We start from the raw sequence: 25,149 nt of genomic DNA on the forward strand, positions 1-25,149 counted from the left end.
CATGGGGTTGTATCCCTGACCATCTTGGCTAATAGTCATTGATGGACCTATCCTCCATGAACTTATCTAAATTCTTTTTTTTTAATCCAGTTGTAGTTTTGGCTTTCACAACATCCCCTAACAATGAGTTCCACAGGTTGACTATGTGTTGTGTGAAGTAGTACTACTTTTTGTTTGTCTTAAACCTGCTGCCTATTAGTTTTATTGAGTGACCTATGGTTTTTGTGTTATGTGATGAAGTAAATAACACTTCCTTATCCACTTTCTCCACACCATTCACAATTTTATAGACCTCTATCATATCCCTCCTTAGTTGCCTCTTATCCAAGCTGAATAGTCCCAGTCTTTTAATCTGTCCTCATACAGAAGTTGTTCCGTGCCCTTAATCAATTTTGTTGCCCTTCTCTGTACATTTTCTATTTCTAATATTTATTTTTAGAGATGGGGCAACCAGGGCTGCAAACAGTATTCAAGGTATGGGCATATGATGGATTTATATAATGGCATTACAATATTTTCGGTCTTATTTATCCATTTCCTAATGGTTCCTATTATTTTTAGCTTTTTTGACTGCTGCTACACATTGAGCAGATATTTTCAGAGAACTAGCCACAATTACTCCAAGATCTCATTGTTGAGTGGTAATTTAGACCCCATCATTTTGTATGTATAGTTGGGATTATGTTTTCCAATATGCATTACTTTGCATTTATCAACATTGAATTTCGGCTGCCATTTTGTTGCCCAGTCACCTATTTTGTGAGATCCCTGTAACTCTTCACAGTCTGCTTTGAACTTAACTATCTTGAATAATTTTGCATCATCTGCACTCTTTACCACCTCACTGTTTACCCCTTTTTCCAGATCATTTATAAATATCTTGAACAGCACCTGTCTCAGTAGAGATCCCTGGAGAGGGGGTAGGGGACACTGCTATTTACCTCTCTCCATTCTGAAAACTATTTATTCCTGTCTTTTGTTTCCTGACTTTTAACTAGTTACTGATCCATGAGAGGACCTTCCCTCTTATCCCATGGCAACTTACTTTGCTTAAGAGCCTTTGGTGAGGGAGCTTGTCAAAGATTTTGTGAAAGTTCAAGTACACTTTATCTACTGGATTCTCCTTGTCCACATATTTGTTGACACTCTCAAAGAATTCTAATAGATTGGTGAGGCATGATTTCCCTTTACAAAAGCCAGGTTGACTCTTACCCAACAAATTGTGTTCATCTAGATGTCCAGTAATTCTGTTTTTTACTATCGTTTCAGCCAATTTGCCTGGTAATAAAGTTAGGCTTACCAGCCTGTAATTGTCAGAATTGCCCCTGGAGACTATTCTAAAAATTGGCATTATGTTACCTATCCTCCAGTCATCTGGTATAGAAGCTGATTTAAGTGATGGGTTATACACTACAGTTAGTAATTCTGCAATTTCATATTTCAATACTCTTGGGTGAACACCATCTGGTCCTGATGACTTATTACTGTTAAATCTTTCAGTTTTTTTCCAAAACCTTCTCTATAGACAACTCAATCTAGGACAGTTCCTCGGCCTTGTAATAACTACAGAAGGTCAGCCAAAGTGTTAACAACTTCTCAGGGCTTTCAGTTCTGTGAGGGGAAAAAACGCTACTGGAATGATAGCCATTAAAAAGGAATCCATCTGTTTAGACCCACAATAAGTTGAATAAACCGTCATCAGTGGCAATGCAAGCCCCATTGGTGTTTTCTTATGACCAAGTAAGGGGTGCCACTTCTAGGCATGGGAGAAAAGTTTATTTTTCAACCCCATTCAGTCTGTAGCCTTCCTGCAGAGACAGACAATTAACAGTGTTGGCAGCCCTCCTGATTGTATTATGAGTCTTGCAATATTTGGTGTTTAGTTAAAACCCCAGTTCCTAGAGACACATGAGTACAGGAGAATCTCAGCTTTCATTTTTTTAAAGAACTAAGTTTCTAGCTCTCATGGCTGAGGAGAGAAGGTTAAAAATTGAACCCAAGGGAACCCTGAAAACCAGAAGGCACAAAAGGAACCCCAAATGCATTTTTTAAAATTATAATGTTTAAGTCAATCTTTTGATTTTGGGGGGCCTGACTCATGATTTTTGAATGTCTAAGTTAACAATGCCAGACTGCATGGGCAGCAGGTATCAAAGGCCGCGGAGGCTAAGCCTCCCTTAACCCAGACTGTGGCCCTGCCCATGCTTTGCCCTCATTCACACTCTCCTCTGAAGCTGGTGGGGGCTCAGCTCCAGCTAGAACCTGGAGCTCGGGGCTTGGGATGGCAGCCATGGGCTTGGTCTTAGGCTGGCCAGTGGCCTGGTGCTTGGGCCAGCTGACAGCCCAGGGGTCAGGCCGCCCCAGGGGTCAGACCGGCCAGCACAGCTGGGGTCAGATGGCCAGTGGCTCAGGGCAGGGCTCCTCCAGCCACAGGGGAGTCCAGGGGAGGGGGGGTCTCAGGGCTCTGGCTGTGAGGGGTCTCAGGGCTCTGGTGGGTGACTTGGGCCTTGGGCAGAAGGGGTGGGGCCAGGTGCTAGCCTTCAGAAGGGGGGATTCACCACTGCCCATGCCAGATTGGTTTAATTCTATTAGTGCTTTTTGGTGATGTGGACACCTGGTTCCTAGAAGCTGAAATCACCCATTTAGTTCTCATAGACCATTGACCAGTAATGAGGTGGCCATGATTTTTGGTCACCACTGGCCTGGGCTGGAGATTCAACTTATTGCCTAAAGGAGGTGCAAAGGAAATAGAGGCTACTTACTATAACTGGAGGTTCTTCGAGAAGTGTGGTCCCTATCTATATTCCACATGTGGGTGTGTATGTGTGCCATGCTCCCCAGTCCAAAAATTCTTCAAAGCAGCATCTGTTGACCTGCACAAATGCAGTAGTTTTCCTTGTATTCCCAACTGAGGTATAAAAGGTAGGTTGATATCTCTCCAGTTCCTCTTCTTACCGCATATCCAGCATATCCAACAAGATCCAAATCTGAAGGGAAAGAGTGCAAGCAGTGGAATACAGATAGGGACCACTCATCTCAGAGAACCTCCAGTTATAGTAAGTAACATCCATTTCTCCTTCGAGTGCTGGTCCCTATGAGTATTCCACACATGGTTGACTGGTGAGCAGTGTTCAGACTAGAGGAGGGTGCAAGGAAGCTGGTAGCAGAGATTCTTGTAATATTGCCATTCCTATGGTTGCAGCTTGAGTTAGAGCATAGTGCACTGCAAATGTGTGGACAGAGCTCCAACCTGCCACTCTGAAAATGTCCTGTGGTGGAATGTCTGATAAGAATGCTGTGGAGGCTTCTTGTGCTGCAGGAAGCTTGCCTCTGAAGCCTGGCCTAGGTGTTGAAATCTTATTTTGCCAATAATGCTTGGTACTTAGCTATATGAAACTGGAGACCTTCCTACTCAGGTGGTCGACTGTCTTTGGGCCTTTCTCTGCCAGGCTGGATTTCTGGTAGTGTGACCAAGTTCTTTCCATAGCCACCTGTAACACCAGTGAATTAGGGGCAGGATTGGAAAATAAAAAGTTATCTCCTTAGGCAGGAACAAAATAACATCTTTCAGCTCTTTTTGGTGTAGGGGCACAAGATCTGGTGTGTGCCTAACCACGCTGGCTGGTTCTAATATAGCCTTGTTAATCTGTTCAGTCCTTGTGGTTGCAAAATGTCCAGGAGCTGGTGTTGAGGGTCCTGCACTTCTTCCAGTGGGATCTGTAGATCATTAGCAACCCTTTGCAACAATTCCTGATACTGAGGGTGGATATCCAGCAGAGAAGGCAACAAAGTAGTGATGGAGTCATCCAGAGGTGATGAGGAAGCCTGTGTCAGAACCATTGGTACCTGTTCCAGTTCTTCCACCTCATACACTGACAGGACTGGCTAACAAGAGCAGGAGGAGTGGTACGACTCTTGAGAGGATGCGGGTGCCTACCATAGGGCCCTCAAGGTCCCCAATAAGATCAGAAGAAGGGCTTCATCCGTCATGGTGGCCCCCAAGGGAATCGGTTCCAACTGTCCCAGGGGGGAGGGGGGTGTTCATAGCCAAAGGGATGGTAAGCATAGCCTCTCAACTGTCTGTCGGGGCTCCTGTGACTTCATGGAGATACTGGTGCCGCTATCTCCTCTGATTCCAAGGATGGTTCCATGGGTAGCAGTGGTACCATCAGTATCAGGGCACTCCTGCCCGATGGGTGGAGATGGAACTGCTCTGAGACATCAGTAGTGATTCCTCCTCCGGAGTAAGGACATTTCTCAGGAGGGCAGAGCCCTAATGGAGCAGAGACTGTGGTTAGGGGGAGGAATATATCCTCCGGTGTTACAGAGATCTCCATACAGCCCAAAGTCCAGGGAATTCCCACGGAAACACCTAAGGGAGCTGCCTCATCTGTCACAGCCAGTTAGTCTTTGGATAAATGAGGCTGCACTGACAATGAGGCTGCACCTGCACTTGTAGATGGGACTGGCGAGCATCTATCTCTCGCTTCAATCCTATGGTCACTGCTGGAACCGGCAGATCCCTCTTTTTGAGTCCCCTCTTCAGTGGAACTGGTTCCATGAGTTCCATACGCGATGTCTCACCCAATCAGGTCTGGCTTGGGCAGGAAAAGCGGTTCTTATGGACAGTCCTCTTCAGGGAACTATTGTTATGCTCATGAGAATTCCCTTTAATCTCCTGGGGAGCCCTGTAAGAAGAATCCTTGGGCTTTGGTGCTAAAGGCTCTGCTCCAAGGCTAGTGATTGGAGGGACAATTTACAGGGGGATCTCCCAGGCCCAGATCTGGGAAGAAGGATCGACAAATACTGCACTTTGCGTGCCTCACCCAGGCAATATAGGCATCTTTGACATTTCTCAGTGAGGGAGAAGGAATGATGGCAGGAGACACAATTCTTGAATTCTGGGCATAGCTTCGGTCCTGGATTTCAACACCACCTGCAACATCAGCCAACAAGCCTACTAACTACTAAGTTAAGATATAAAAACTATTTACAACAAATTTACTTTACAAGTTATGCATGGACTGAAAGAGGACACGATTCTGACTCAGGCCATGCGACAGTCAGAAGGAACTGGAGAGGCGCTGACCTGCCCTACATCTTACACCCTTAATTGGGAGCATAAGTGCACAAGTGCGGGTCAACAGCCACTGCTTTGAAGAATTTCCAGAATTGGTGTACCCACGGCTGGCATATTATACATCGGGACCAGCACTCAAAGAAGAAGAAATACTTAAGTCTACACACACAACACAACACCAATTTAGCTAAAGGTATGAAGTTGCTCCAATTTAGTTCAATGGGCATAACTGTGTGTGTGGACTCTCCACATAAGTTTGAACATGCCTTGTATTGATTTAGCTTGTAAGTTTTAGGTGCAAGCTAACCCACTATAAGCAGGTTTAAACCAATGTGTGTCCACACACAAAGTTGCATCTATTTAAGTAAATCAGTGCAACATCCCACCTTTAGTTAAACTAGTGCATATGTGTGGGTAGGAAGGCCTTAGAGCCCCTTCCTCTTTATCTTTGGCATGAGGGATTTGAAATGACTATCTAGAAAATAAAAGACTAATACATTTCAGTGTGGATGAATGAACAGTCCCAGAGGATGAACCTCTGAGAAAACTGAATAGAGGAAGAAAACAACCCACATGCTGAAGTTCCTGGAACTAAGAGCGTTTCATCCCAGTGAAAACTAAAGCCGCATTTAAAGGATTCAGGTAGCTCTAACAACGGGTGCCAAGTTCAACTCTGTGTGGCGCAACAAGTAGCTGACCCAAATATATGATTACAAAACAGAGACTCGTTTGTATGTCTTTTTTCTGGCACCTGCTATGTTGGCAAAGTGCTACAAGTCTGCCTTAATCCCGCATACATTGACAACTGCTGGTTCCAGTTCCAGTGGCAATGAGACGGACCTTGCTCTCTGAACACAATTCAGCCCTGTCAGACTTTCAGCTCAATGCTGATAATCTAGAGCTTCATCTCCTGCATTTAAAAGGAGTGCCTGCATCTGATTTCTTTGGATCACATGCTCTTTTGGATGCCAGTGCATGGAGGTGGCAGAAATGTACAGACATGTGGGTTCTTCAGTGTTTTGTTTCTTGGAAGGAGCTGGGAACTTGGAAGCATTTTTTGTGCTCCTGTGATAATACAAACAGCAGAATAAATGCTTGTACAGAAGGGGCCATTAGGAAAAAATAGTCCCTTTCCCAAGTCTTTTTGGAAAGCCATATACACCTGCACCACAGTGAATTTCTAAATATTAAGTGAAGGCTCTCTATTTGTTATATATTTTGAAAGAAATTTCTTCAGAAAGCAGTTGCTATTTGACTGTATGGACAGCTAGACCTCAAAAAATGATTTAAGTGTTTTTCTAAAAACAGGCCAAATATTTTCAGTGCAACTGTTTCTAGAGAGAGCACACTGAGCTTTTTGTAGAATATTTATATAGGTCTTGATACTTACAGAGATTTAAAAAGAAAATATTTATACTGTGGTTTCTGAATCAAACAACATTAAGTATATAAATAATGGCAGACTGTACTTTTTTTTTTTAAATTAAAGGAGATTTTGAAATGGGTGACTGAATTTTAGAGATTGGGATTTAAATTTAAGCGGGCCCAGATGAGCTCCAAGATTTTGATATCTAGGCCTTTTTATAAATGTTGGTTGTCACTGCAATAATTCCTTGGCTTTATCATCATCCTGTAATTTGCAAGGGTGTAAATTAGGATTTCCTTAGTTGAATTGAGTAGACATTCAGCAGAGTAAAACCGGTGTAAGTGAAAAGAAAATCTGGCCTTTCCCATATGAATTAGAATTGTGCACACTTTTTATTATGAAATTCAAAATTATGTGAAACTCACCCAATTTAGGGTGCTGGATTTTTCTGTGGGTGGATTGTTTGTTGTTGTTGTTGTGGGTTTTTGTTAAAATCTTGATACTTGCACTAGGTTTGTCAAAAGGTTCTCTGAGACTTGCAGACATTTGAAGTTAACTTGGGCTGAGTTTGGAGCAGAGGTGGCCAAACTGTGGCTCGTGAGTTGCATGTGGCTCTTTTACAGTTTAAAGTGCAGCTTGCAGAGCCCTTCATACCTCCCCGCATTCTCCACCTACAACTGGGGGAGAGGGAGCTCGGAGCTTCTTCCTGTAGTGGAGCTAGGGGCTTCTGCCCAGCGCAGAAGGGTGTCTCAGAGCTTCAGCCCTGATCCTGCTGAAGCCCCAAGCCCTGGCAGGTGCGTCCCGCAGGCAGGGCCGGTGCAAGGAAGTTTCGCGCCCTGGGCGAAACTTCCATCTTGCGCCCCCCCTCACCCAGCTAACCCCGCCCCCCCCCTGCCACAGTTAACCCAGCCCCCACCCCAGCAGCTACCCCCCCCTCCGCGGCAGCTAACCCCGCCCGGGGAGACCCACCTCTGCGGCAGTTAACCCCGCCCGGGAAGACTTCCCCCCCCCGCCCCCGCGGCAGCTAACCCCGCCCAGGGAGCCCCCCACCCCCGCGGCAGCTAACCCCGCCCAGGGAGCCCCCCGCCCCCGCGGCAGCTAACCCCGCCCAGGGAGCCCACCCCTCTGCGGCAGCTAACCCTGCCTGGGGAGACTCCTCACTGCAGCAGCTAACCCCGCCCAGGGAGCCCGCCTCAGCTCCGCCTCCTCCGCTGAGCACGCCGGCACCGCTCTAATTCTCCTCCCCTCGCAGGCTTGCGGCGCCGATTGGAGGAGACTTAGAGCGGGGGCTGTGTGCTCAGCGGAGGAGGCAGAGTGGAGGTGATCTGGGGCAGGGAGCAGTTCCCCTGTGTGCCCCCCCCATTACTGCGGGCGGCCATCCCCGCGCTCCCCTCCTCCCCCCGCTCCAGCTCACCTCCACTCCACCTCCTCGCCTGAGTGGGGCTTTTAGGTGCCCTCAACCACTAGGCACCCTAGGCGGTCACCTAGTTTGCCTAAATGGTTGCACCAGCCATGCCCGTAGGGCTGAAGCCCTGAGCCCCAGCAGGCATGCCCGGCTCTTGAACTTCTGAAGATTATTATATGAGGCTCAGAGGGTCAGTAAGTTTAGAGAGTATGGACCAGTTTCAGTCTAATCCTCTCTCCCTCCAAGTTCCACAGAAAGTTTTATGGTTTTGTTCCAAACCATACAAAACTCATGATTATGGTTGAGTTTTGCTTTGACTTTTTGAATTTGTATGAACCCAAAAACTCAGAGTAAAACTCAGTGGGTGTGTGAACCCACACGAAATGAAACCAAAAAAAACCCAAAAATGTATTGCACCCTTGGGAATGGAAATTTCCAAGGTTCACAAAGTTTTAGTATAAAAAGGAGGATGATATTACAGCATCAGACACATTCATTTTAAGATTAAGAAACTGTTCTGAAAGCACTGAACTGCCACATTGCTTCCTGGAAACATGTCACAGTCTGGCAGCTCTATTTGAACATATACAGGTCATTCAGGAGCATTGAATATTGGTATTTGGGCCCATCTACTATTTAAACTGAATTGAAATGGGGATAAAAACAATGTACTGCATATTGTTTCCAAACCATCTGTGATCTGAATAGTGGCTTGGGAATGTACTCTTGTGGCCAGGGTTAAGTACTCTGGGCTAACTAGACATTTACTTCAGCTAGAAACTTCAGAACTTGGCTTGTTTTGTAGCTTTATGGAGATCTCAAGTTCATTCTAAGTTTGAAACAATCACCAAGCAATTTTAGAACTGTGAAGCCAAATCCTGAAGTTCTTACTCGGTCCTTAGTTATGTGAAACTCCCATTCACTTCAATAATGTGTTGCGTTTTTTTTGGTTGCGGTAGTGAGGTTTTTCATTTGTTTTGTTTTAAATGGAGGGTAATTGTCTTGGATTTTTTGACATGTTTGTATTTTTAGTTCTCTTATTCAGAGCATTACAAACAACATGGAAAAATTTGACTGCTCTCAGCCATTCCAGTCCAACCATCAACTGTTTACATGAACGAAGAACACCTAACCTCCATGGTAATTGAAATAATGAATGTTTCCATCAAAAAAGAAAAATGTACTACTCATCCTAAAGAATGCAATGATCTAGCCAGTTTGAAGACGTCTACTTAGATGCCAATGACCTTGCAAACTACTGCCTTACTTCCAAAGTCTTTTTCTTGGGAAGGAAATCAGAGTTATGGAGCTCAACGGAGAAGAAACATGCAAGGAGAAGGGGGTGGTCAAAGGCAGCAGAGAGATTTAAAAGTATGTGTATGGAGAAATGTCACTTAACCCTTTAGACTTTGCTAGGTGGAAACCAACAGGGTATGTATACACTGCTGTCTGGGAGCAAGCCTCCCAGCCTGGGGTTGATAGATTTGCATCAGCGGGGCTTGCACTAGCATGCTGTGGAAGCAGAGAAAGAACTGACAGGAAGGAACTGCAATGCTAACGAACTGTCATGCATTGCAGTTCCTTCCTGTCAGTTCTTTCTCTGCTTCCACAATGCTAAAGATAGCTGTGTAGAAGTTATGGCTCAGGCTGGAGCTTGGGCTCTCAAGCTGGCACTCCAGCCTGAGTTGCAACATCCAAGAAACATCTTTACTGTCTCTGGTGAAAGGGGAGTCATCAGGGCTGTAAGAGCTGAAAAGGTCCCCAGAAAATAAAAACAAACCCAACTAATATATTTATGTAGCTCCGTAAGAGAAGTGGTAGAAGTTCCATTGCCTTTAAAACTACCTTAGACAATCATAGCCTAACCATTGGGAAGAACACTGCGTGAAAGGAGCACAGTACAAGCATAGATATCACATTCCATAAAGAACTTGCATGCTAGCTCCACCTATCAAAGCACAGACCTGAAGATGGTGCCCTGAAAAATAGTAGGATTTTTTCGGTTTCATTCTCCTATCTGTTGCCATGACGAGAGTTAGATGCTATGGGCCTAATTCTTCTCATTTGCACTGGTGGAAAGCAGGGTTAGTGCCACTGAAGTAAGTGGCACTTCACTAGAATAAAACTGGTGTAAGGGAGAGGAGAATCAGGCCTTATGAGTAAAGCTAAGATTGTCATGGTTATTTTTAGTAAAAGTCGTGGATGGGTCATGGGCAATAAACAAAAATTCACAGAAGCCATGACCTGTCTGTGATTGGTGCACTGTATTTGATTTAATATAGTTACACTACAGTGCACCAATCAGTTCTGCAAATTTCAGTAGTGAAACTCTCCAGATTTTTCAAAACCCTGCAGATTTTCCGGACTTCCCCCCCTTCCCCCAGCAAGGTGTAGCAAGGTGTTTATGGACCATTGCTGTAGCCCAAATTTTTACTTTGAAATCATACCGGCAATTAAATTATCGCCAGAATCTCCTGAAGTGAGTATGATTATACATATAGTGGTTTTCATTACCTATGACAGTTTGCAAGCAACTAACAACACTAAATATAAAGTATTCTAGTGATGTTATTGTTAATTGCAACTAGTAAATGTTAGCCTGAAAATGTAAATGTCTGAGGCTGAACCTCCCTACCTGTTGGATCGATGTAGTTGTAGATCTGCTTGCTGTTCTGCAGTGCCTCCAGTATCCCCTAAACAATAAGACAGATGAAACCCTGTTAGAGATTCTCACATCCTGCCCCATCCATGCCGTTTAGCTGCATTAGTGGTCTTCCATGCCACAAGAGCAGGTGCATGTACCCCACAGAGCAAATGCACACATTTTAGCTGACTGATTCAAACCCATAAATCAGCGCAGACTTGCTCAAAACCAAGCCCAATTTCAATCAGACAATTTCTCTGTGAACCTAGTCTTAATTTGACATTGTAATAACATTGCTATTTTGTACTTTTGCAAACCACGTACAAAGCAGGTACCGTATTTATCTGGTTACATTTTATAACAACTTTCACTCCTTTTACACAGATGTGAACGACTACACCGGGGGCAAGGCAGAGGGGAATCAGGCCCTATGTTTTTCATTTGTTTAAAAAAAAAAAATCACAACCAGGCATTCTGCTACATGTAGCAGGAATCTAGAGATAACCATTTGCAATCGGTCAAAAAGGCTAAGGAGTATTCCTGTACTCAGGCAGCCGCAATTAGGCACACCTGCAGAACATGCTCCACCTGGAAAAGGGGAGTTTAAAAAGGGTGAAATTTGCCGTAGCAGGGAGGAGTGTGCCTAGGAGAGACTGCTAGTGAATTCCAGTAGTCAGAGGAGCCCGGCCTGAGGCAGTGGTTAGACGTCCCCTCCTCCACTCTTTGTGTGTGGACAGACTAACTCCACAAGCCTTATATGGGCGAGGGGCCCTGAAGGCTGCCCCAGCCAGTGACCTGTGGTGAGACCTGGGGAGATCTACGAGGGACTAGAAGATTCAGAAAGGACCCCGGGAGTGAGCTGAACTTCCACCAGGAATAGAGAGATTGCCCAGGAGTGGTGACTTCCAATGGCGACCCAGGGCAAAAGACTCAGAGACTAGACCAAACCCAGGCTGAGGGTCGGCTGACTATGCACTAGCATACACATTTTTATAACCCACACACATACTGTGATGGGGCAAGGCCAGATGGCTACAGTAAAGTAGTGAGAAACAGGTATGTTAGCCCCAGGCTAAACAAATCTCTGGTACCATGGTAACCAAATGGCAGTTGCTCCAGGTTAATTAAGACACCTGGGTCAAATTAAGATCCTTCTAGAAGGCACTGGAGATAGCTAGGTTGATTGGTGTCAAGTATCAGAGGGGTAGCCATATTAGTCTGGGCACCTTGTAGACTAACAGAAGTATTGGAGCATAAGCTTTCGTGGGTGAATACCCACTTCGTCAGACATGCCACAGGACTCCTTGTCACTTTTTAGGTTGATTGGTTTCAGGTGTCCCAATCAAGGGTTGGCTGGAACTAGTTAAAGGCCTCCCAGTTAGTCAGTGAGGCGTGGGTGCCAGGAGCTATAGGAGGAATGAAGCAGTACAAATCAATATCAGGTGCAAGGAAGGAGGCCCTGAGGTAATGGTGAAGGAAATATTGAGTGGGGGCTGCTGTGGGGAAGTGGCCCAGGGAATTGTACATGTCCTATTTCCAAAAAGTCAGCTACCATAGCTGCTACTTTTAGGGTCCCTGGGCTGGAGCCCAGAGTAGAGGATGGGCCTGGGCTCCCCCTGCCCCTCCCTGATTAATCACTGAGACTGGGAGATAACAGACTGTGTGAGGGAGGGTTGCTTCCCCTCACCTCCCTTGCTGTCTTATGATGAAAATGGCTCAGTAAGCTGTGACCCTTGCCTCTAGAGAGAGAAGGGCTATGTGGAGTGTCACAGTGAGCCTCTGAGGCTAGCAAAATCCGCCAGGAAATGTGGGACCCATGGAGACAAGGACAGAGCTTTGTCAATATATATATATATATATTCAAATGTCAACAAGTTCAGGGGCCTCATCTTCAACTGGGGTATATCAGCATAGTTTCATTAAAGTGAAGGGAGTTATTCCAAATGTATGCCTGCTGAGGATCTGGTACTTCTAATTTGATTTGTTTGGCGTTCATTTTTTAAAACCTTATTTTGCTTAATTCATCTATTCCTACCTTTAACAAACTAAATGCATTTGCAGTAGGTGATGTTTTTAACTGTTCTGTGATAGAAATGTATTCTGCATAATCTGCAAATTTTATATGTTACTCCATGCAGATATAGCATGCTTATAAATAAGCCCTAATTGGGTGCCATCCAACAGTGTAGAGTCACCGACCCTTCACCTGCCCTCAGCTGGGTGGGGAGCACAAGGGACGGGGACACAGGCCAGGGGCTGCTCTCAGCCCCCCAGGCAGGAGGAGGGTCTGCCACAGCTCCCCGGGCTCCCCCCTGTAACTGGGCTCCACGCTGGCCCGTCCACTTTTCACCAGGGCAGACCAGGCCCATCCACTTTCAAAAAGTGGGAGGGCCCTGGCCCCCATCCCACCCGCCCCAGTTCTGGCACCACTGCCCAGAAACACACATTGGGCTGTGATATGGTCTACACATTTAGAACAGGTATAGCCACTAGGCACCATAGCACTATCCTGCTGGACTGTAGAAGGGTGCAGTGCCATGGACCTGCCCTTGTCCTGTCCAGGCACCCAGCATCCAGGCCTCATCTGCACTAGCCACATCCTACCTTATTATTATTTATTCGTAATGCATAGAGTCTGCAGTCAGGGTCAGAGCTCCACTGTACTAGGGCCTTACATCCTGCTCCAAAGAGCTTGAAATATTGGTTTATGGCATGAGGAAACATGCAGATGAAACAAAAGAGGGCTTTGGGGGAAAAGGGGTAAAGCAGTGTAATGATCCAGTTTTGCACAGCAAGCACTAGTAATGGCTTCCCACCTGCCCTTTTGTAGACATCATGGCAGAGGCGAGTCCTACAGAGGAATTTGAAGAAAGCTAAGGTAGTGGCTTAATGGGCCTTTTTTCAGGGAGCATGTCCCATCATGCTTGCTCTTCCTGGCACCTACAGCCAAATTGTAGCTGCCCACAAGTCAGATGCATTAGGGTGGGGGAAGACTACTCCGTTCCTCTTCCAGCAAACATCCTGAGCAGCCACACTGGAGCCACTGTAATTTAGCCCTTATCTTCTATGTGCTGCAGTTTCACCATCTTTAAAATAGGACAATAATAAGGTAACTGTTGGGGTTGCTCTGGACTGGAGTACATCAAAGCCCTAAGGTGCCAGTAGCATGCCAGATGTACTGCGACTTGCTGGCCAGCACTGAAGGTGCTTCATCAGCTAGGCCTTGTAGGCACAGGCCCTGGTGGGTCCCAATAACCACTCAGACCCAAGGCTAAGTGAAAAGATATATTACTAGGGTGGCAGGGGAAGGAAAGGTGGCAGACACCCTAGGCACAGAGGCTTAAACTGTTACAATTTAAGTGAGCAATAGCAGTTTTGGTTTGGGCCCCTGGGACAATCCAATCAGGAGTCAGGGCTTTTTAAGGGCTAGTGCCTGTGGTGCCTTCTCCAGTCCAGTCTTTATTCAAGCAATTAGGCACTTGCAGATTTCCATGCCAGGCTCAGTTAGTCTCTCTCATTGAGGTGCCCCTCTGCACTAGCTCCCTGCTCAGCTGCTGCTGCACCCCAATAAGTCCCACACAGGCCCACACCTGGCTGTAACATCTGGTAGTCAAAGCTTGTTCCACACATGGCTCTGTATATAGTTCTGGGGGTCCCAACCTGCATTCAGCTTCTCAGCAGCTCCCTGTTTGTCATGTGGCTGCTGCCTCCTAACAGAGGCCATTGATTTCCTAGTTCAGGATCCTTCCCCTTACCCGGCCATGGGAAAAGGAAGCGGGGAAAGGGCTGATGGGAGTTGTAGTCCCCAATTAAATTTTTGGGGGGGTTTCCATATATTTTTAGCAAAAAAAAAAAATAATCAGTTTTCACCCAATTTTTTCTGGTTTTAGGTTTTCAGTTTTTACAGAAAGTTGAGTTTTTCTATAGAGAGGTAGGAAACAAACATTTTCTGACTATATCTCCTGCTCAGCCCTTTCTCCCTCCTAGGAGAGAATCCCTTAAAAAGGGGGGGGGGTTGAGGGCAGGGAACAATGGGGGACACAACTATAGCCCTTCCCCCTACTCGACACCAGTATGTGACATCTAGCAAGAAGTCAGAAATTTTTTCAGGCTTGTGGAATATATACATCTGGCTATTCCATTTGATTTAGCAGTGACAGGGTGTATAGAAATTTAAAATCCTTCTGTATATTTTGAACCTGCAACTGAAAGGAAAAAAATCTTCTTTTCTTTGAGATGAGATTTAATTCAACTTAAATTAGAAAGTGTCAGGAATTTATGAACATGGAAACTTTACTTCATTGTCTGCCTACACCAAAGAACCAGTCCCATCCCGAAAAAAAGTGATTAACTTTCAGTAAATAGTCTTACAAAGGAAAGAAAATGAATCACTTAAAGGAGTCCAAGATCCACAAATTCCCTTGGGTTCTGATCCAAAGCCCAGTGAAGTTGGTAGGAGTCTTTATACTGACATCTGAGAGGTCTGGATCAATCCAATGCTGAACAATATAGCTCAGCGTTGGAAGGGACGTTCACAAAAGAATACGTTTCTTAGGGGTAGGAAGTTTCCTTTTTAATGTCAAGCATCTATTGGAGAAGTAGCCTGAATATTTCAAGAAATGATCTGTCAAAGTTCTCTAATAGAGAAATTCACAAAACAAATTATTGTATTCTTAAGAATTTTCCTTAGTTTCTAGGGAAGGATCTAAATGAAAATTCCTCATTCAAACACCACTGACCATTTGGAAAGTTCAGATCTGGACCAGAATGTAGTAACTCACACTCATCTCTAACATTTTCTACTCATCTTCTCTGGGAAGCTTTATCCTAAATTTATGACTCATTTTGTGGATACAAGGAAGTATTTTTGCTTCATGTCTCACCCACATTGTTGAACAAATATATAGTGGTGTCTTGCACGTTCTGTATTTTAGTTCCTAGATCAGTTACAATAGTGTACATCAACTATAGTTTCTGTTTCATTTGACAAAGAGTACTGCACAATTATTCAAATTAGATATCATTGGCATAGGTTACCAAACTTAATCTCACTTGCTGCTTTGTTTGGTGAATCAGAGATTTATTAAGGTGTGCTACTTCAACATTAGATACCACTGAGGTCTGTTTTAATAAACTGCCCAAGGATCCACCTGCCTCAGGCTTCTGCTGAGACCCTGTGGATATGGGTACTTTCCCAGGTGAAGGTCTGTTAGTAGCAGGTAGCACTTTGTCCACAACTGCCTGTCCTGGGCAACCATTAGAAAAAAAAAGGGGGGGGGGGGAGAAGATCGCAGTAACACCTCATACAAACATTTCTTATCTTGGTGCACAGTACCCCTTCTAAAACGTAGAGGTCATCTCAAAAATCATTGACCTCATCGCCCTTGAGGTAAAGAAAACGGAAAGTGACACATTAGGAGCCCCTCAGAATCACTTTGTAAATGACTGGAGGGGAAGAAGAGAGAATCACTATTAAACGGAGTACTGTCTTGCCCTCTAAAAGACAGAGTATTGCAATGTCTAAGAACTGAAGGCACTGCCTCTGCAATACCCACATAATCTGCTTACCTGGGAGAAAGCACCTTGTACTAATAATTGCAACACAGTGCACATCAGTAAACCCTAAGCTGCATAGAAAGTATTTTAAAATGCCCCCCCCCCCCCAACAGAATAAGCAGAGGATGAAAACCTCACGAAGGGGGAAAATTGTGAAGGCTTCCACCAGCCCTGAAAAAAAGGAGCATCATTGATGAGCTGCATAAACTCGTGAGGATAAAAGAGGGATCCATCACAGACAACCGCTACATGTATAAAACAAAACAAAAAACATCATGGAGAAACAGCTCTTGGAGAGCCTTCTGTTTGATGGGTTAGTGAATCTATCGAAGCACAGAGTGGCGGACATGTAACATCGCAGCCCTATGCACACAAATCTTTAATCTACAAAGTAATGGTCAGAGCTCAGAAGCTGTCATCATCCTAATAGAAATGTTCTAAAATATGACCTGCGCAAAATTGTTATGCCCCTCCAGAGTATCAATATGCTGTGCAATAGACAACTCAGTTTTATCCAGGCACCCTTGAAAAACACACATGATAAATCAAGAAAATGCTTTTCCCTCTGCAGCCTCCCCCTTTCCTGCATTCTCAAACCCTTTTCCCTGGCAGGATTAAATAGCAGCTCTACATTCATTTGGGTCTGACAGAGTTTTCCTTGTCCCCACAGGCACAGCCATGCATGCAGGTGAGAGATCTTGTAAAGAAGCCAGATGCTCAAAGTCTCCGGCCGCTGTAGTTTGGAATTAGGGAAAACTAAACTCCTCTTCTCCCCCACCATTGTTCTCTCATTAATGGCACTGTTGCAGGTTTCCACACCAATGTGCCTCAGTTCTGTTCTGAAGGATCTACCTTTAAGAGTGAGACTAAATCCCCATGTCCATTCCATCCTTGGCATCTTTGCTGAGACTTACAATAAGGACATCAGATGTAATGACACTTTCCCACTGAGACTCCTATCTGAGCCCACCAATTTATTTCATATCATCTACCTATTAGCTATCAAATACAATTTTTGGTCACTACTGAATTGGACTGCATTCAAATGGATGACCAAGCGGCAGTGTTTCTAGGAACCATTAAAAGTTGTGATCAAAATTCATTTCCTCACCCTTGAATTCCATAGTTAATTCTGACATAACCTATAGCATGAAGGAGCAGATTTTTCATTCCTTGTCTGGTTCCTTTGCATCATGACTGCTTGGGTTTTCCCATAAATGCGAAAAATCTGCAGTTGGTGTAGAGATAGCTATGCATGCTCTACACACACCCCCGCTTGATCCCCCGAAGTAGTATGGTGGTGGGATGGGACGGGTATGGCCTTCATAGAAGATGCCCTAGTAATCCTGGACTGTTGAAATTGGTGTAAATTAGAGCAATCTGAAGATCTGGAAGACCAATCAACCACTGCTGGTCCCAGAATTGGAGGAACACAACGTTGGCCCCACTTTTGCCACCCCCCTCAGATCCTGAAAAATTGTACTTGTATTCTACTGTGCATGTGATGGCTTGAGCTTTCCTGTGCTATTGCTTTTGTGAGTGATAGTCTGTTACAAGAGTGAGGGCTTGTCTACACTGGCAATTAACAGCGCTGCAACTTTCTGGCTCAGGGGTGTGAAAAAACACCTCCCTGAGCTCAGCAAGTTTCAGCGCTGTAAAGCGTCAGTATAGACAGTGCACCAGTGCTGGTAGCTACTCCCCTCATGGAGGTGGGTTTTCTTAGAGCACTGTGGCTGGGTGTGTGTGGGGGAACAGGACCATAAGGAGTGTTTTGACTTGAGTTTAGAAGGCAAAAATCCAAAATGCTGTGGTCTGAAGATTTGAACATTGGAAGTCCAAACATGACAGAGGTTTAGCAGTTCCACTGTCCAGCTTACATTTTCTATATTAAATGTTGGTTGTTTCCTACAAAATAAAAAACAGGTGGAAGTAATAGGTTGCTGTAAATTGTGCACACATTGGATGGGAAAAAAAGAGAAGCAAAGCAATAATGGAAGGATGGCCTTGTGGTTAAAGCACTGGACTGGGACTCTTGAGATCTGGATTCAGTTCTCAGCTGTACCACAGACTTCCACTGTGACCTTATGCAAGTCACTTAATCTCTCTGTACCTCAGTTCTGCATCTATAGAGTGAGAGTAATAATACTTGGTTTGTGTTCTCTGTTTAAATTGTAAGCTCTTTGGGATAGGGACTCTATCATACTCTGTCTGTACAGTGATTAGCACAAAATAAACTTTGACTGGGGCCCCATTCAAGGATGGCCCGATAGGCATTTTAGAAGCATAAATAATGTAATCATTGTCTATATTAATTACTTGGACATTGCATGTATACCAATCAGCCAGAGTTGTCTGGCAGCGTAAAAAAATTTAATTTCACTTAAACAGTTTTTCAGTAAAACAAGATTTAGTAATATTTCATACCTTTTTGGGTAATGAAAATGTTTGCCAATTCCCATGAAGTTTCAAGAACTTGGTATAGTGTTCATAGAGTCAAAGACCCAAAGTGATCAGCTAATCTGACTTCCTGTCTAACAGGCAGACATTATGAAAATTCCCAAGTTCTCTTATGTCATCAGTTTGAAAGGCCTGAAACAGCTCAAGCTAGTCACATTTAAAAATACGTAATGAAGAGACCCCTTAGGCACAAAGTAGAGCTGAAAAGTTATACTTGTTCTATTCATGGATATTCCACAAGCAAACTGCAACGTTCTTGACTTAGTTTATAACTCCAATTTACCTAAGTTACGTACGTTTTTTGTTTGTTTTTTCACTCTGTGGCTTGATCAAGAATTAGCTAGCATTCAGAATTAAAAACTGTGGGTCTGTTGTAACTGGGTCACACAAATCATATAGAATTATTTCCATTCCCTGACTGGATGAGTCTGGCTATCTTAAGGGCTTGACTACACATCGTTTTTGTACTGATTTACTGGTAAATTCAAATTTATGGAAATTAGTTATACCAGTAAAATGTGGCTTATAAGTGCTATAACTAATCCAGATCCTCAAAGGCATTTAGGCCCCTAACTCCCATTGAATGAGGATCCAAACCACAGTGTCCACATTTAAGGGATTGCAACAATTTAACTATATTTATATAGTTAAATTGGTACAAAAATCACATATAAACCAGCCCTTATAATCAGTGGGAGAAAAAGCCGCTTGAGCTTTGAATCTAACAGGGAGACATAGCAGATAAACAAGATGAAGGAATTTTTAGAAAAATGTTAAATCTTTTCTTTTCTGAGCCACACATGCCTTCCCTGAAGCAATAGTCCTATAAAAATTAGGCTACTGTAAGATTTATCAGCTAGGTGAAGAGTTTGTGTATATACAATGAGAGAAAAATCAAAATTAAAGTATAGTCATGTGTGCATGTGTAGGTCAAGCTACGAATAGTCTGATCTATTTCTAGTTTGGCTTATTGAATTGAATCTTGCTTTGTTAAAAAGAGTCTCCTCGCATATAGGATATCGCTTCTAGGATGACTGAGTGTGTGAGCGTACGATTCTCCCATTTGTGGCAGAGCTCTGACCTTGTCCCCGTGTGTGCTGCGCTTCTAGGTGGTATATGCTAGCCTCAGTGGCTCTCTGTGACCCTCCACGTAGCCCTTCTCTCTCTAGGGCCAGAGTTACAGTCTACTGAGCCCTTTCCATCATAAGCCAGCAAGAAGGTTGGTGAGAGAATTCCCACAGTCTCTGTTGTCCCTAGGGCTTGTTTTAGAACAGTTTAGCCTCCTGTCCTGACAGGGGCCTGACTTCCCCTCCCAGGAGGTGTTCCTGTAGTGGTGGGTTGGGGGGAACCTGGGCCTGCCCTCTACTCCAGGTTCCGGCCCAGGGACCCTCATGGTAGCAGCTGTTGGCAGCCAACCTTTCACTGCCAGAATTGCTACATTTCCCTGGGCCACTTCCCCACAGCTCTCCTGCTTCTCCCTTACCTTAGGGCTCCCTTATCAATAACTTGAGGGTGTCTTCATTAACCAGTCCTTCAGCTGCACTTCCTCTCCTCTGGCTCCCTGGCTCTCCTCTGCCTGACTGGAGTGAGCCCTTTTTATAGTATCAGTGGGGCCTTAATTAGAGTCAGGTGGTCACATTAGCTTAATGGCCTCACCTGACTCTTTGCAGGTTAATTGGAGTCAGGTGTTCTCATTGCCTGGAGCAGCCCCTGCTCTGGTCAGTCAGGGAACAGAAAACTGTTAATCCAGTGGCCAGTATATCTGCCTTCTGCTATTCTGCTGTACCCAACTAGCCTGGGTCTATCACAAATTGTAAGTACTCAAGCGAAAGAGCTTTAAAAATATCACGTTGTGCAAATAAAACTCAATTGCACCAAAGTTTATGGAAAGCTTGACATTTGAGAAAATACCTACAGTGAAAAAGTGTGTTGTTCACCCCAGTCTAGCACAGATCCATCAATTATTATAAATTTATTATGGGCTGCAAAGGTGCTTGGTACTGCACAAGGAAACACATCCCAAGTGATTGAGCTCCTTGAGTCTATCTACTTAGTTTAACAGAGAAGACTTGATTAGAGTTTTAGTACCTACATGGGAAGCAGAAGGCTCTTCAATCTAGCAGAGAAAGGTAAAATATGATCCAATGGCTGGAAGCTGAAGTTAGATAAATTCAGATTGGAAATAAGGCTTTATAAAAAAAAAAAAAAAAAAAAAAAAAAAAAACAGTGAGGATAATTAACCATTAGAACCATTTGCCAAGGGTCCTTGGTGGATTCTCCATCACTGACAATTTTTAAAATCAAGATTTGATGTTTTTCTAAAAGATCTGCTCTAGAAATTATTTTGGGGAAGTTCTACAGCCTGTATTATAGAGGAGATCAGGCTAGATAATCACAATGGTCCTTTCTGGCCTTGGAATCGAGAAGTCACAAAGGGAGCAGGAGACAGAGGAGGTGTTCAGTCTGATATTGGCCTAAGAGAAAAGTGGGCATGAGGGGATACAAGAAGAAACATTTGTCATGTAGGAAGATGCAGTTTTGGACACAGCCGTGAAGAAAAGAACAAGAAACTCAAGCTTGATACAGTAGGGAAGGGGAACCAGTGAAGAGATTGAAAGGGAGTATCCTGTTCAGAACAGCTACTTTACTGGAGGGGAACAATTTGTGTCTAAGGAAGTTGCACATCAGAGTACTGAAAAAAAAATCAAGATATGCCAAAAGTTAACATTTGGGCTTGGCAGAGTTCAAATTTTATTTTTTCATCATGTTGACAGATTATATAAGTTTATTTTAAAGCTTTTTTTATATTTTAACACATTTTTAATTACATGAAATTATGGGTTTTCAGCATTTTTATTTTCATAAATTTAATTTTTCCACAGTTGTGGGAAATTTTTTGAAGGGGCAGACAGTAGTGGGTCAGACAATTTAATGACAATAGATACAGATTCAGAAAGCTAAAGCTTTATAACCATTTAAACAGAAATTGAAAACATGTGTCAAAATATAAATAGTAAATATCCTAAGTCAAACTCTAATATGTTCTCAAGCAACATTCTTCTATCTCAGAGTAGCAGCCGTGTTAGTCTGTATCCGCAAAAAGAAGAACAGGAGTACTTGTGGCACCTTAGAGACTAACAAATTTATTAGAGCATAAGCTTTCGTGGACTACAGCCCACTTCTTCGGATGCATATAGAATGGAACATATATTGAGGAGATATATATACACATACAGAGAGCATAAACAGGTGGGAGTTGTCTTACCAACTCTGAGAGGCCAATTAATTAAGAGAAAAAAAACTTTTGAAGTGATAATCAAGCTAGCCCAGTACAGACAGTTTGATAAGAAGTGTGAGAATACTTACAAGGGGAGATAGATTCAATGTTTGTAATGGCTCAGCCATTCCCAGTCCTTATTCAAACCAGAGTTGATTGTGTCTAGTTTGCATATCAATTCTAGCTCAGCAGTCTCTCGTTGGAGTCTGTTTTTGAAGTTTTTCTGTTGTAATATAGCCACCCGCAGATCTGTCACTGAATGACCAGACAGGTTAAAGTGTTCTCCCACTGGTTTTTGAGTATTTTGATTCCTGATGTCAGATTTGTGTCCATTAATTCTTTTGCGTAGAGACTGTCCGGTTTGGCCAATGTACATGGCAGAGGGGCATTGCTGGCACATGATGGCATATATCACATTGGTAGATGTGCAGGTGAACGAGCCCCTGATGGTATGGCTGATGTGATTAGGTCCTATGATGATGTCACTTGAATAGATATGTGGACAGAGTTGGCATCGGGGTTTGTTACAAGGATAGGTTCCTGGGTTAGTGGTTTTGTTCAGTGATGTGTGGTTGCTGGTGAGTATTTGCTTTAGGTTGGGGGGTTGTCTGTAAGTGAGGACAGGTCTGTCTCCCAAGATCTGTGAGAGTAAAGGATCATCTTTCAGGATAGGTTGTAGATCTCTGATGATGCGCTGGAGAGGTTTTAGTTGGGGGCTGAAGGTGACAGCTAGTGGTGTTCTGTTATTTTCTTTGTTGGGCCTGTCTTGTAGGAGGTGACTTCTGGGTACTCGTCTGGCTCTGTCAATCTGTTTTTTCACTTCAGCAGGTGGGTATTGTAGTTTTAAGAATGCTTGATAGAGATCTTGTAGGTGCTTGTCTCTATCCGAGGAATTGGAGCAAATGCGGTTATATCTTAGAGCTTGGCTGTAGACAATGGATCGTGTGGTGTGTCCTGGATGGAAGCTGGAGGCATGTAGGTAAGTGTAGCGGTCAGTAGGTTTCCGGTATAGGGTGGTATTTATGTGACCATCGCTTATTAGCACAGTAGTGTCCAGGAAATGGACCGCTTGTGTGGATTGATCTAGGCTGAGGTTGATGGTGGGATGGAAATTATTGAAATCATGGTGAAATTCCTCAAGGGCTTCTTTTCCATGGGTCCAGATGATGAAGATGTCATCAATGTAGCGCAAGTAGAGTAGGGGCATTAGGGGACGAGAGCTAAGGAAGCGTTGTTCTAAGTCAGCCATAAAAATGTTGGCATATTGTGGGGCCATGTGGGTACCCATAGCAGTGCCGCTGACTTGAAGGTATATATTGTCCCCAAATGTGAAATAGTTGTGGGTGAGGACAAAATCACAAAGTTCAGCCACCAGGTTAGCTGTGACATTATCAGGGATACTGTTCCTGATAGCTTGTAGTCCATCTTTGTGTGGAAAATTGGTGTAGAGGGCTTCTACGTCCATAGTGGCCAGGATGGTGTTTTCTGGAAGATCACCGATGGATTGTAGTTTCCTCAGGAAGTCAGTGGTGTCTCGAAGATAGCTGGGAGTGCTGGTAGCGTAGGGTCTGAGGAGAGAGTCTACATAACCAAACTGTCTGTACTGGGCTAACTTGATTATCACTTCAAAAGTTTTTTTTCTCTTAATTAATTGGCCTCTCAGAGTTGGTAAGACAACTCCCACCTGTTTATGCTCTCTGTATGTGTGTGTGTATATATATATATATATATATATCTCCTCAATATATGTTCCATTCTATATGCATCCGAAGAAGTGGGCTGTAGTCCACAAAAGCTTATGCTCTAATAAATTTGTTAGTCTCTAAGGTGCCACAAGTACTCCTGTTCTTCTTCATTCTTCTATCTGTAAATTTCAATCATCATCAATGGAAATTTATTTTTGGTCAGTTTGTGTGTGTGTACAGTGAAATTTTCATTTACAGACATTTATCACTAAAAATCTAATCCTTCCAAACCTATTCATGTTGTATGCAGAGCTAATTGGAAAATAGCATAGGTTTGTGTAGATAGAACTAGAAGAAGCTGAGTTGGTCAAAGACTTGTGCTGCAACTTGTAGCTAACAAGTTAATCACATTTCCAAGATATATCAAGGGCATGCCCTGGGCCAGAACAAGTTTTATGGATGACCCAAGGTGGTCAATAAATATGATCTATTGTTGAATGCAGAAATTTATATACAAAAGAGATTGTGACTTTCACCACTTTCAATCAATTTGTTAAGCCATGATCTCATTTAATTAGCACATTGGAAAAAGGGCTAGGCTAACATGACGATTATTTTGGACTTAATTACTTCTTTCCTAATATTGTTAGCACGTAAAGTGCTTTCTGTCCTAGTGCGAAGCTCGTTATTTAAGGAACTAGGCCAAACTCCACTCAATTACATTGGTGCAAGCCCATTATATTCTTACGTTTTCAGCAACCACAAGGTAGCCATTCCAGATGAGAATTTTCTTGCGCTTTGCTATAACAAGAATCCTTTGAGAACTTATGAAAAATGTCAAATATCATAGGCCAAATTCTCACAATTACACTGGTGTAACCCCATTGAATTCACTGCAGGCATAAGGCACATTTTTCATACATTTTCAAAGGATTCTGTCAAGAGCAAGATACAAACGAATTCTCATTGGAGGGGGATAGCTCCTGGCCGCTGAAAACACGTTTATTTCCTTATCTTACAAGCTCTGACATATTACAAATGCCACACACAATAGCAGAGCTCTGAGAGCTGCTGCTGACATCAGGAGGTTGGAATGTGTCTGCCACAGATGTGCAGTGAAGAATTACAATTAGATTCTTGAAACCAGATGAGGTGTGAGAAACTACTGCACTTCTAATGGGGCCAGTTCTGTCTTTGTTAAATATACTGTTTATGTTAAAGATGTTTTACGATCATTTAAAGTCAAACCAGAGTGTGAATTCACCTGACATGAGAAACCACAGCTGGGAAAAGGCTTCTTTCTCAGCAATTTTTCCCCAATAAGTTCACTCTGGGATTTTAACTGCATTAGCTTATTTGTCTTAGTTCAATTTCTCTCTCTCAAAAAAAAAAAAAAAAAACCCCGAACCTCATACCAAAAAAAACCCCCACCTTTATTTTCTCAAGAACAAAGGTAATGACCTAAATATGGAAAGAAAATAAACCTATACAGAAAAGCCCCAAAGCCTCTTTCCTGTCTGTAAGAGAGGTGAATAAGAATCACTTCTATTTATTAAAAAAAAAAAAAAAAAAAAAAAAAAAAAAACACAAAATGTTACAACGCCCATCATATGTTAATCACAAAACATATTAATCAAATCGGACCTTGCAATACTCCAGTGATATAGATATGCTTTACC

The 25,149-nt window shown here is 43.4% G+C and overlaps 1 long non-coding RNA gene across 6 annotated transcripts in view; it reads right to left on the bottom strand.

Moving 5' to 3' along the window:
* The window catches only part of LOC135982656 (uncharacterized), a 186,695-nt gene that overhangs the window by 73,639 nt on the left and 87,907 nt on the right, over window positions 1–25,149 (bottom strand). For 5 of the 6 annotated variants that reach the window (XR_010600158.1, XR_010600157.1, XR_010600156.1 and 2 more), the window contains exons 2-3: window positions 10,487–10,544; window positions 2,763–4,936 (exon numbers count right to left, since the gene is read on the bottom strand). This is a non-coding gene — a long non-coding RNA (uncharacterized LOC135982656). The remainder of the gene's footprint in view (window positions 1–2,762; window positions 4,937–10,486; window positions 10,545–25,149) is intronic. The other variant, XR_010600159.1, reaches the window with a different exon arrangement.

This window comes from Chrysemys picta, chromosome 3 (assembly GCF_011386835.1).
Source record: "Chrysemys picta bellii isolate R12L10 chromosome 3, ASM1138683v2, whole genome shotgun sequence".
In the NCBI taxonomy this organism is placed as follows: domain Eukaryota; kingdom Metazoa; phylum Chordata; order Testudines; family Emydidae; genus Chrysemys; species Chrysemys picta.